This window comes from Herpailurus yagouaroundi, unplaced genomic scaffold (genome assembly GCF_014898765.1).
Source record: "Herpailurus yagouaroundi ecotype Mexico unplaced genomic scaffold, PumYag 28, whole genome shotgun sequence".
Classification (NCBI taxonomy): Eukaryota; Metazoa; Chordata; class Mammalia; order Carnivora; family Felidae; genus Herpailurus; species Herpailurus yagouaroundi.
In genome coordinates, this window is record NW_024412376.1 from 66,235,322 (window position 1) to 66,246,255 (window position 10,934).

Consider the following 10,934-nt stretch of genomic DNA (forward strand, 5'->3'; position numbering starts at 1 on the left):
TGACTTTTAAGAATTTTAATTTACTAATATATTAGATGTGTTTGTTTTGTGTAAAGCATGTAAAAATTCTAAAAGTCCTAACTCTTCTCCCAGGAACAATGATAAATGTTAAACAAGTTGCCATTGTGCAATGTTATAAAAATAATTTTAAAAGAGAGTAGAATAAATGCATTGTCTTTAGCTTCTCAAACCTATGGGTTAGTGTGGTGCTTACCACATTGTATCCAATGTTTTAAGTTAAAATAAAACCCTGGATCTGCTTTTGTGTTACTGTATACAATGTCAAACAGCTATCAGACACAAAAAGCAATGTAAATACTATATACAGAATCAACTAAGCAAAAATTTCTTTAGACTCACTTTTGTTTTATTAAGAAATAAATAGTTTTATAATCTATTTCACTGCATGTGAGTGTAAACGTTAAGACATTATGTTGGTATGTTTATAGTTCTAAAGAAAAGAGGTTGTATCATATTCAAAATGCAGAAGACATTACAAAAGTAAGTATAAGTGAACATTTAAACCCGCTCAGTGTATAAAATCACTTGATTAAAAAGATACATTTCTGGTAGAATTTTACAGTGTTTATCTCATAAAGCAGCCAAGAAAAAAAAATTTTTTTGAGACTTCCAAGAGAAGTTGCCCCTTTTTTTTTTTTTTTTTTTTTGTAACATCAAACATTGTCTTTACTTGGCTGGAAAGGACAATTCACTTTTTAATAGACTCATTAAAGACAGAATTATGTCTTTGGTATGTGGTTTTATTTATTTATTTGTTTGTTTATTTAAAGTTTATTTATTTATTTGAGAGACACAGAGAGCACTAGTGGGGAAGGGGCAGAAGGAGAGGGAGAGACAGAGAATCCCAAGCAGGCTCTGTACCGCCAGCAGGAGCCCAACATGGAACTCGAACTCATGAACCATAAGATCATGACCTGAGCTGAAATCAAGAGTTGTGAGTTTAACCGACTGAGCCATCCAGGTACCTCTGGTATGTGGCATAATTTATATGTTTCAGATACATTTCGATAATGTAGGATAGCTTTTCCCTATGAGTTCCAAGTAAATACCATTCAAGTCTGTGGTTGAGCAGAGGGCATGAGAGTGATTTAGTTCACTGAATTGGAAGAAAGTGAAAGAAAGCTGTGTATGAATAGTTAACTGAATTGGAAGAAAGTAAAAACCAGCTGTGTATGAATATGCCCCCAAATTTAATCTCTGTGAGAGATTAGCTATTGAGGAAACAAAATGGAAATAAGAATTTAGGACAAGTGGGAAAATAGAAATATTTTCCACTTTAGGATTTATTCCTTAAATTTCTTACCAAAATTGTTATTAAGGAAATTCTTGTCTTGTTGTTTATATGTGTGTTCAGCATTTAACCACTAAACCATTATGGCTTTTAAGCAACAAAGTTTAGTAGTGCCATTGATTTGCCTCAGTATAATGGACACCTTACTTGGGTTTTAAATTTTGTTTGTATAAAAGTGAAGCATGTTAGGATAGGGGATCTTATCTTAACTTCCCAAATCCCTTAATACTCCAAGGTTAGAATGAAAACAGAACTGAGGAAGGGCAATCTGCAGGCCCTTTCTTTGGAACCTACCTTGAAAGGGTCTTTGCCACAACACAGTTTTAAGAAACAGATATAAAAATAAGCCCTGCGCTATATTATTTAATTTTATGTGAACTTTTTATTGAGCAAAATGAGTAGTAAAAATAAACCTTTGTCCAGTCCCCAGAGTTACAGGTTGAGGTGACATGAATGAGGTATCTTCCAGAGGGTCTGGATTATGGTGGACAGCTCCCAAAAAGGCTATCAAGGCTGTGCAACATGAATCCTTGCCATCCGCCTAAGGCTGTGCTGTTTTGTCCTCAGATACTCCATCAGATGTTTCTTTTCCTCTGTGAGTCAGGGAGAAGCAGCTTGTGGTGGTTACTTAACCTCACACAGAAGCAAAGATTAAATGTTAAGTAGCATAAGGTATTTTCCCCCTATCTAGAAGGAAACCAAGGTCGTCCTTGGTTTCTCTCTCTCTCTCTCTCTCTCTCTCTTTCTCTCTCTGTCTTTTCACAAATCCAGCTATTTTAAGTGACGTTCAGAAAAAACCTTGGTCAGAATATTTCAAAATCCAGCCAAGTATTTTATTTATTTGCTTAGTGAGTGTTAGATAAAATAAGGCAAAACTATACAGAGCTAAGCATAATCTCCAAATTTTTTACATAGATGACCATATCCTGACTCTAGATTTATTTCAGGGATACTAACTTCCACTCTTGCACTTCCATTTAATTATTAGCAGGAACAGCTAGTTCACTTACAAATATGAAAAGGAAGATTTGAGCACCAATTATAGAAACCAACAATAATTTTTTTTCTTCTGATCAAAGAGACCAAGTGATAAACCATGCTGAAATAAGCAGAGGTCATTTTCCCTAGGCGTTCCCAGCATTTACAATATATGGCAAGCTCCACCAACTCTCTGCAGCTTTGTTGAATGTGACAGGCCTAATCAGATGTTACACAGGCCAGACACACATGGGCAATTAGCACTTTCCACAGGTCTCTAACCTGTGACCCTTCATTCTTTCTTAATTAACACCCAGGACTCTGATCCACTGAGATTGGTAAACAATTCATATCCAAGTATGGTACCTCTAAGGATGGAAAGAGATGAAGAGAGTTGCTAATCACACTCAAGTTTGCCAAAAACTGGAGGATATGCTGGACTCTGTGGAATAACTAGTATAAACTCATTATGCATCAATGTGCTGCATGTTAAAAATTCCATCTCCTGCCAGATAGGTTACATTAGCATATTTATAATGGAATACTGGATTAACAATGTTTGACATCTTCACTGCGTTCACTTTCAGTTCTATTATTACTCCAAACAGTTCCTCCAAAAGCATTCTCTGGCTAACAGTGGAATTATGAGCAATTTGAGGGAAAAAAATGTTAAAAGCTATTTATATTTTTATTGAGTTGCTTTTTGAAGAATGATCCTAGATTAATTATAGCATTATAAAAGATGCTATAATTTCAAACACCCTTTCCTATATTCAATCACATGTAGAACTAAATTCACAAGACTCCTTCGTAAGTTGCAAATCAAACACAATGAAAACATTCTAATATTTGATAAGCTAGTGATGAAACACTTTGATAATTTCACACCTTATGGAGTTAGCAGAAAAAAGACTAAAGTTTATTGATCAAGTCCTGCCTCCAAAAGTGATCTTTTTATTTCTAAATGTCTGTAAAGGAATTCTTCATAGGTAACAAATTTGGAAGACGGGCTGTGTGTGATTTAATAGAAAAACATCCACTTTGGCTGAACGCAAACCTGGGCATGAATAGTTACTAGCTGTATGACAGTGGACAGGTTGCTCACTGTTTCCTGGTCTCTTCTTTTCATCCACAAGAATAAAGATGATAATATCTTGCAGGGATGATTTAGGATTAAAAAAGTAACTATAAGAAGTGAAAGCGGACCAACCCACCCCCACCAACCAAAAGTAACTGTTAAATTGTTCTGAGAAAATATTCTCAAAGTTTCCATTTAAGTCACTAAAAATAAATTAAATGATCCATTAAGCATAAATCTCTTCATAAACATTTCCTAATCTGGCCATCTTGTTTGGCTAGGCACAGGATGGTAGTGAACACGTCTGGCTGATCAGACAAGCTTTTCATGTAACTCTAAAACTCAGCACTTGAGTTTAGAAGGTCACGTGCTTTTAAGAGCCCCAGGAGAATTGCCCCTGGTCCCGGTGCCTTAGACCACTGGTTCCAAACACTTGGCAACAGAAGCAAAACAAACCACCCATGAATTTAACCACAACTGTATTTTTTAGAAAAGACTTGAAAGTGTGTTCCAGACCAGTATTTTCTGCCTGGTAAGGCCATTTCTGCCTTACCAGTTTGTTTAAAAAATAAAGAATAAATGTTTCCAAATGGTCAAACTTGCTTCAGAAGGATGCCTTATGGGGTTGTTGTTTTCATTCTGTTTGGTTTTTTGATGCAAAATGTTCTTTTCACTTTTAGATGTATAAGAAGAAAAATAATTGATTTAATTGCACTAAAGGAAAATAGATAGTATGTACACACACATTCAAATCTGGATTGGAATTATTTTCCTTGTGCCTTCTGAATACAAACTTATTTTTTGACTGAGGCAAACTGAAGAAACCTCAGTTAAAAAGAATTTGTATTAAAGAGTCCTAAACCATTGCACACAGGAAACGTGAAATGGTGACTATACTCTTACATTATTTGAAATCTTAATTTAGAGTAGGCTTAGTGGGAATTAAAATTTGTAACATATTTGCAAATAAGTGTCAGAATGTTCACATACTGGGTATTGCCAAGAAGATAATAAGATCATTAAAGTAATTTAGATAATTCTAGAATGAGCAGCACATATTTTCTTAAAGTACGGGCTGAAATAACATCAAATTTAATGAGATTCTAAAGCCAAAATATAAGGCACATTGAAAGTCAGTGTTCTCAGGCAGAAGTATCTTACTTCCCTGCCATCCTTGCTTATCATAGACCCCCCCAACCCTCCCTATCCCTCACTCTCTCTTGAATCTCAAATCCTGGCAGACCTTCCAAGGCCCAGGAGCCAGGCTTACCTGCCAAGGATTTATTGAGTGCTTAGTACCAACTTGGCATCTGTTTTTCAGAGATTACAAATAAAATATATATAAAACAAGAATATGTATCATACAAATGCATGACGCGTGAAATAGCTGTCAAGTGAAACTCCTTTACATGCTGCAAACTCAAAATTCATTTAAGTACAGCTGATGGGTAAAGCATATCTAAATTAATTCCTGCTCTAGAGATCCTTGAAAACCCTGAAACACAAAATATTTAGGCATTGTTTACAATTTAACTCAATTTCATCTTTCAAAAATTTTATTGAGTGCACGTTTTCTTTTTAACAATTAAACTCTTTTAGCTACAAGAAGAAACAGCTAGATGAGAAACCTGAAACTTTGGTAAAGTGCTAATTATAAAGATTGAGAGAATATTTGGCCATTATTTCTGCTCCTGGCTCTCACTTGGGGGTCACTTTTCAATCTATTTAGAGGGATGGAGAATAATAGGAATATCACATTAGAGAGGAGAGAAGAGAAAAGGAAATCACTATATGAAGACAAGACAGAAATAATGAGGTGGGAAGCCAATGAGGTGAACATGGTGTGTTAACAATAACAGAGGGATGAAAAGGTGGGATTTTGTGGAGTGTTGCTTTCTTTTCCCAAAAAATATAGAATGAAAAGAGAAATAAGGAAAGATTGGACACTTCATAGTGCCTACCAAACTAGGCCTCCTACCCGGTTTCAATTGGCTAATGCAAGTTGGAATGCCATGAATTTTGGCTGAAATTGGACAGATTCACTGATTTTAGTTTTTTTTTTTTAAATTTAGAAATACTGACATTAGATACAGCTCTTCTTTTAGAACTCTTCCCTCTCTAACAACAAGGGGTGCGTTCACAGAATCCCTTACCAGTAAGCTTATTGTGCAAGTTAAGTTACTATTTTTCTCTTAATATATATTGAAAAAAATGAAAAATAGTAAAAATACTTAAGAAATTATTACAACATATAATGCTCAAATTGGGCAGAGTTTCATTTTTAAAGCTCCCAGAGCCTCAGGGTCAAAAATAAAGATAGTTTGGGAGGAAAAGGGAAAAAAAAAGACATTCCCCCAATTTAAACGTTTAATCTTCATAAGGTAAAAGTTATGTTGACAAGCCTTTAAAGAAAGGTTGTTTTAATTAGTTTGTTTTTAAACAGCCCTTGGTTATTTTTGCTTTTCTAAAATGCAAACACAATTAGACAAGAATGTGAAATCACTCAATAAAATTTTAAAATATGTTTCTGTTTTAAATCCAGCAAAAGAAATTTTAAATGGATGCACCAGACATCATTATGCCATTAGAAACCACAAAGATTGAGAGGAAAAGATTGGTCACTTCTTACAATTAGTGTGTTCATTCATGCAGTCCAATCAGAGCAGAATAATTGCTCAAGCTTTAAAAACATTCATATATACATCTAGAAAGTCCCTAACTACCACAACTGCAAACTGAAATAAACTAAGTCTTTACTTTGCTTTATTGGTTTCAAAATGAAGAAAATAAATTCCCAGACTCATCCAAATGTTAACCCCTTGTCTTCCTTTTTCCTACTCATTACTTGTACTAACAAAAGGCACAAAAAACCTTTGTTCTTGGAGTTCGCCAACAACCAAATCATATCCTTTTTCTATTTTTAAAGTTACAGTCACTTTGGCCATCAATAAGTATCTTTCTTTGTTAACTTTATTCCTAAGTTATCCTCCTTCTATTTTTGAATTGCAATGTTACACATACTTGTAGATCTGTTAACCTGGGATTCAACTTCTGGCTAAATAAAGGTACTGTTTATGTATGCAGATAAATTTAGAAGAGGAAGAGCTTGGGTTCCAGTGGTATCCATGACTGGTACTGAGCTATGGTAGGTTCGTTAGGGGTCAGCATGCATGACAGACTCAAGAGCCTGCTGGAGAGCACATTTCCAAAGAAAGAATGCAGAAATGCAGACAGATAAAGCCCAATAGCATGGATTTGGATATCACAGAGAACAGATGGACTTTACTGACTATTACATGGTCACAAGGAATCTGTCCATTGCCAAGTTCCCCAGGAATTCATGTTTGAATTTTTTTGGTGATAGGGATAAGCTGTAAACTAAAATAAAAATAACTGTTTCATTTAAAAAAAGAAAGAAGAAGAAAAGAAAAGAAAAGAAAAGAAAAGAAAAGAAAAGAAAAGAAAAAAGGGAGGAAGGAAGGAAGGTAGAAGAGAAAAAAGAAAGGCATTGGAAAAAGCAGCACTGTTTTATATCTATGTGATTTGCATAATATGAAAGAAAAAAACAGGGAAGCATTTATAAATGTACTTGGTTCAAGGTATCAAGAACATTAGAAAACACAAAAACAGCAGTAATACCCTAAGAAAGAAAGTGCATTACTTACTGAGGGCAGTGGTGTTCTGCTGAAAAGATGGTGGGTCAAAGTTCTTGAAGCTATTGAGAAGGCTAGGTGCCTATGGGCATACCTGGGACTATGGGGAGTTTCCACATCACACCTTTACATATATAGTATGTTTCTCCATGGAGCACTGTGTAAAGAGAAGATAATAGTAGATGTCAAGTAATAGCCAATAGAACTTATTTATATGCACATCTGAGACACCTCCAGTACATACCTGAGGAGGTTGGGAGACCTTTGAGTAGATTATAATTCTCAAAAAAAAAAAAAAAAAAAAAAAAAAAGGAGGTGCATGAGCTACAATTTATGCAATTTTATTTTAAACCTGGGCTGGCATAACCTTAGAGAATGTAATGTCATTTTATCTTATATGTACTTAATCCATCCTTAGGTAAACATGTCAAAACATTTAAGAGATGGCAAATCTAGATGAAGGATGTGAAGACATTTATGGTGCTCTTCTTTTAACACCTTGTTGATTTGAAAATTTCCAAAATAAAGTATTTAAACAACGGATGCATTTCTAGTATTTCAAAATTCCAGTTTTGATTTTAGTAACTATTTATAAAAATGTATAATAAATCAATTTTGTTTTGATCCACTGTTTACTACTAATAAGTATAATTCAATCTAGAAAAAATGTAACACTAAGGACCTTATGATCAAAGGAATTTTTTTAATTTACTTTTTATTTTTTATTAATATAATTTATTGTTAAATTGGTTTCCATACAACAGTGCTCATCCCAACAAGTGCCCTCCTCAATGCCTATCACCCACTTCAAAGGAATTTTTTTTTAATCTGGACTTCAATGTAACATGTATTTAAGATGAGAAGTGGGGCACCTGGGTGGCTCAATCAGTTAGGCATCTGACTTCAGCTCGGGTCACAATCTCCCGGTTTGTGGTTTCGAGCCCCGCATCAGGCTCTGTGCTGACAGCTCAGAGACTGGAGCCTGCATTGGATTGCATTGGATTCTGTGTCCGCCCCCCCCTCTTTGAACCCCCCCCACACACACACACACTATGCTCTGTCTGGCTCTGCTCTCAAAAATAAATAAATGTTAAAAAAATTTTTTTAAAAGATAAGGAAAAGTAAGATGGAAATATGAGCCCAAAAGTAAAAAAAAAAGAAAAAAAAAAAAAAACAACAGTAAAATTTTCAAATGTTAAAGAGTCTTTTCAAGTAAGTCTTTTCAAGTCTTTTATGTTTACACAGATGATAGTGGATATCTAATCACTAAGCTTTTTGGCTTGCCTATCTCTGCTCTAATCTATTAAGATCGGTCTGCAGGTAATCTTGTGCTCCTTATTTATAAAATCCTAGGAAGACATATGCAATGGTACATGAAATCTTCCTCTCCAAGTTCAGGTTAAAGATATATGACTTTAAGATTTTAAGATTTCTCACGACTCAGCATCTGCAACCAAGCCTGCCATTTCAGTTATTCTATATTTCTTTGTGCATTCTCTTCTTGTACCATTTTTAACTAAAATAACTGTTATTACTATTAAAAATTTTAATAACTGATAAAATTGAAAAGAGCCAAACTGGCATGGTGAGAATTTTACAAAATAAGGACTTACCATGACTTCTTTTGGGTTCTGAAAAGTTAGACATTATCATTTGAATGAAATATTTTCAGCTTTGTTTCTTAACAACCAAAATTTTACAGACCTACCTCAATTGCAGAGTTTGGAACACAACTGAATTTTGATTACTCTACTGTGATAGAAGGAGATTTTCTTTTCACTCAACAAACTTGTTTTGTTCCCTTCATCCAGGTTTAAGAGGTGGAGTGTTAAGGAGAAAGCTGTCTTTGGGAAAGATACTATCAATCTAGCAATATCTTAAAGTTATACCATGAGAAGTAGTCAACATCAGAAGATGGTCTGTTTGTTTTATAAGTTGATGTTTCCAGAATGGGAAGGACTTAAGGCTTTAAGTGACAGATCTGAACAGCTCCTCAAAGACAGAACCAGGAACAACTTTCAGAGTCACAAGGACCTGACATCATTAAGGTAAAAAAGATAGGAACCACATACAGAAAGTTGGGAAGGACAAAGGAAATTATGGAGAATGAGAAGAGAAAGAGAAGATAGCAAGAGAAGGGATTCCCAGATGTCCATAAGACAGAAATTTGATTCAATGCAGGATGGAAGGAGAGGGTATGAGGAAAGAATATCTGAGAAAATAAATATTTAAATGTATATATGTATGTGCATAGATATAATACATATATTTCTAAATGTTTTTATCATCCTCTCAATTTTACAGTATATAAATAATAATCATCTTTTTGGTAATTTTTTTTTTGGTAATGGTGTCATCCTTCTAGATATTGCATATGTAAATTCAGGAAGACATCAGTACCAATATTATTGACTTGTCATTTTTATTGTTTTTAAAAGAAGCACCTCATGGGGCGCCTGGGTGGCGCAGTCGGTTGAGCGTCCGACTTCAGCCAGGTCACGATCTCGCGGTCCGGGAGTTCGAGCCCCGCGTCAGGCTCTGGGCTGGTGGCTCAGAGCCTGGAGACTGTTTCCGATTCTGTGTTTCCCTCTCTCTCTGCCCCTCCCCCGTTCATGCTCTGTCTCTCTCTGTCTGAAAAATAAATAAATGTTGAAAAAAAAAATTTTTTTTTAAAAAAAGAAGCACCTCTTTTTCTTATGGAAAATAAAACCCAATTAATTTGGGTTAAAAAGCTACAATAAAAAATTAATTCTGGCCTCCCTGTAAATTCAGATAGAATAGTTCTTACCACATTAAATACTTCCCAATTAATTTATTTGATATTTTTAATGTCTATTTATTTATTTTTAAGACAGAGAGAGAAAGGGAGAGAGAGACAGGGGAGAACATGGAGAGAATCCCAAGCAGTCTCCACATTGTCAGTGCAGAGCCTGACACAGGACTTGATCTTATGAACTATGAGATCATGACCTGAGCTGAAATCAAGAGTCGGACACTTAACTGACTGAGCCACCCTGGTACCCTCCAATTAGTTTATAGTACTTACAACATGTTATAAATTTATAAAAATCGTAGAAAACTTATCTGAACACTGATAGTCCATCTGGAATTTTTCATTAAATATTTTTTCAAAACTCATTGCCCAACAGGTATATGTTCTTACACAACGTAGTCACTGGTTAGAATTTAGATCGATGTATTTTGTGGTCTTTGAATCAGGACCATCAAAAATATGATTTTTTTGTTTAGAAATACTTCAATTTCTAAGAAGTAGAACTTGTCACATTTCCTCACCCTACATTTTGGCCTCCTTCCAAATCCTTCTAGTTGATTCCTTCTCCTAGTTCCCATCTCAAGATTTTTTTTGCAGGTATTTTGGAAATAGTCATATATTTAGTGTTTTAGACACAAATGAAAGTAATAACAAAAAGAAGAGAATGAGAATAATTGCTAACATTTACTGAATTCCTACTATGGACTATGCAGAATGCTAAGCACTATGTGTGTATTATCTTATGTAATCCTCATAGTTCACTGCCATTATTATCTCCATTTGGCAGCTGACGCATCATGCATAGAGAGGTTAACTTTCCCAAGGTCACAGTAAATGGTACAGCTGAAATATGCCGCAAAACATCTGAATCCACAGCTTCCACTCTGAATCATTCTGCTGTTCTAGGACAAACAAAGCAAAAAACAAAACAAAACTTTCATTAGTTTTATGAAACTAATTTAAAATATTTTTAATTTTTTTTAAGTTTATTTATTTATTTTGAGAGAGATCAAGCAAGTGGGGTAGGGTCAGAGAGAGAACCCCAAGCAGGCTCCACAATGTCAGGGTAGAGCCCTATGCAGGACTTGAACTCACGAACCATGAGATCATGACCTGAGCTGAAATTGAGTTGGACGTTTA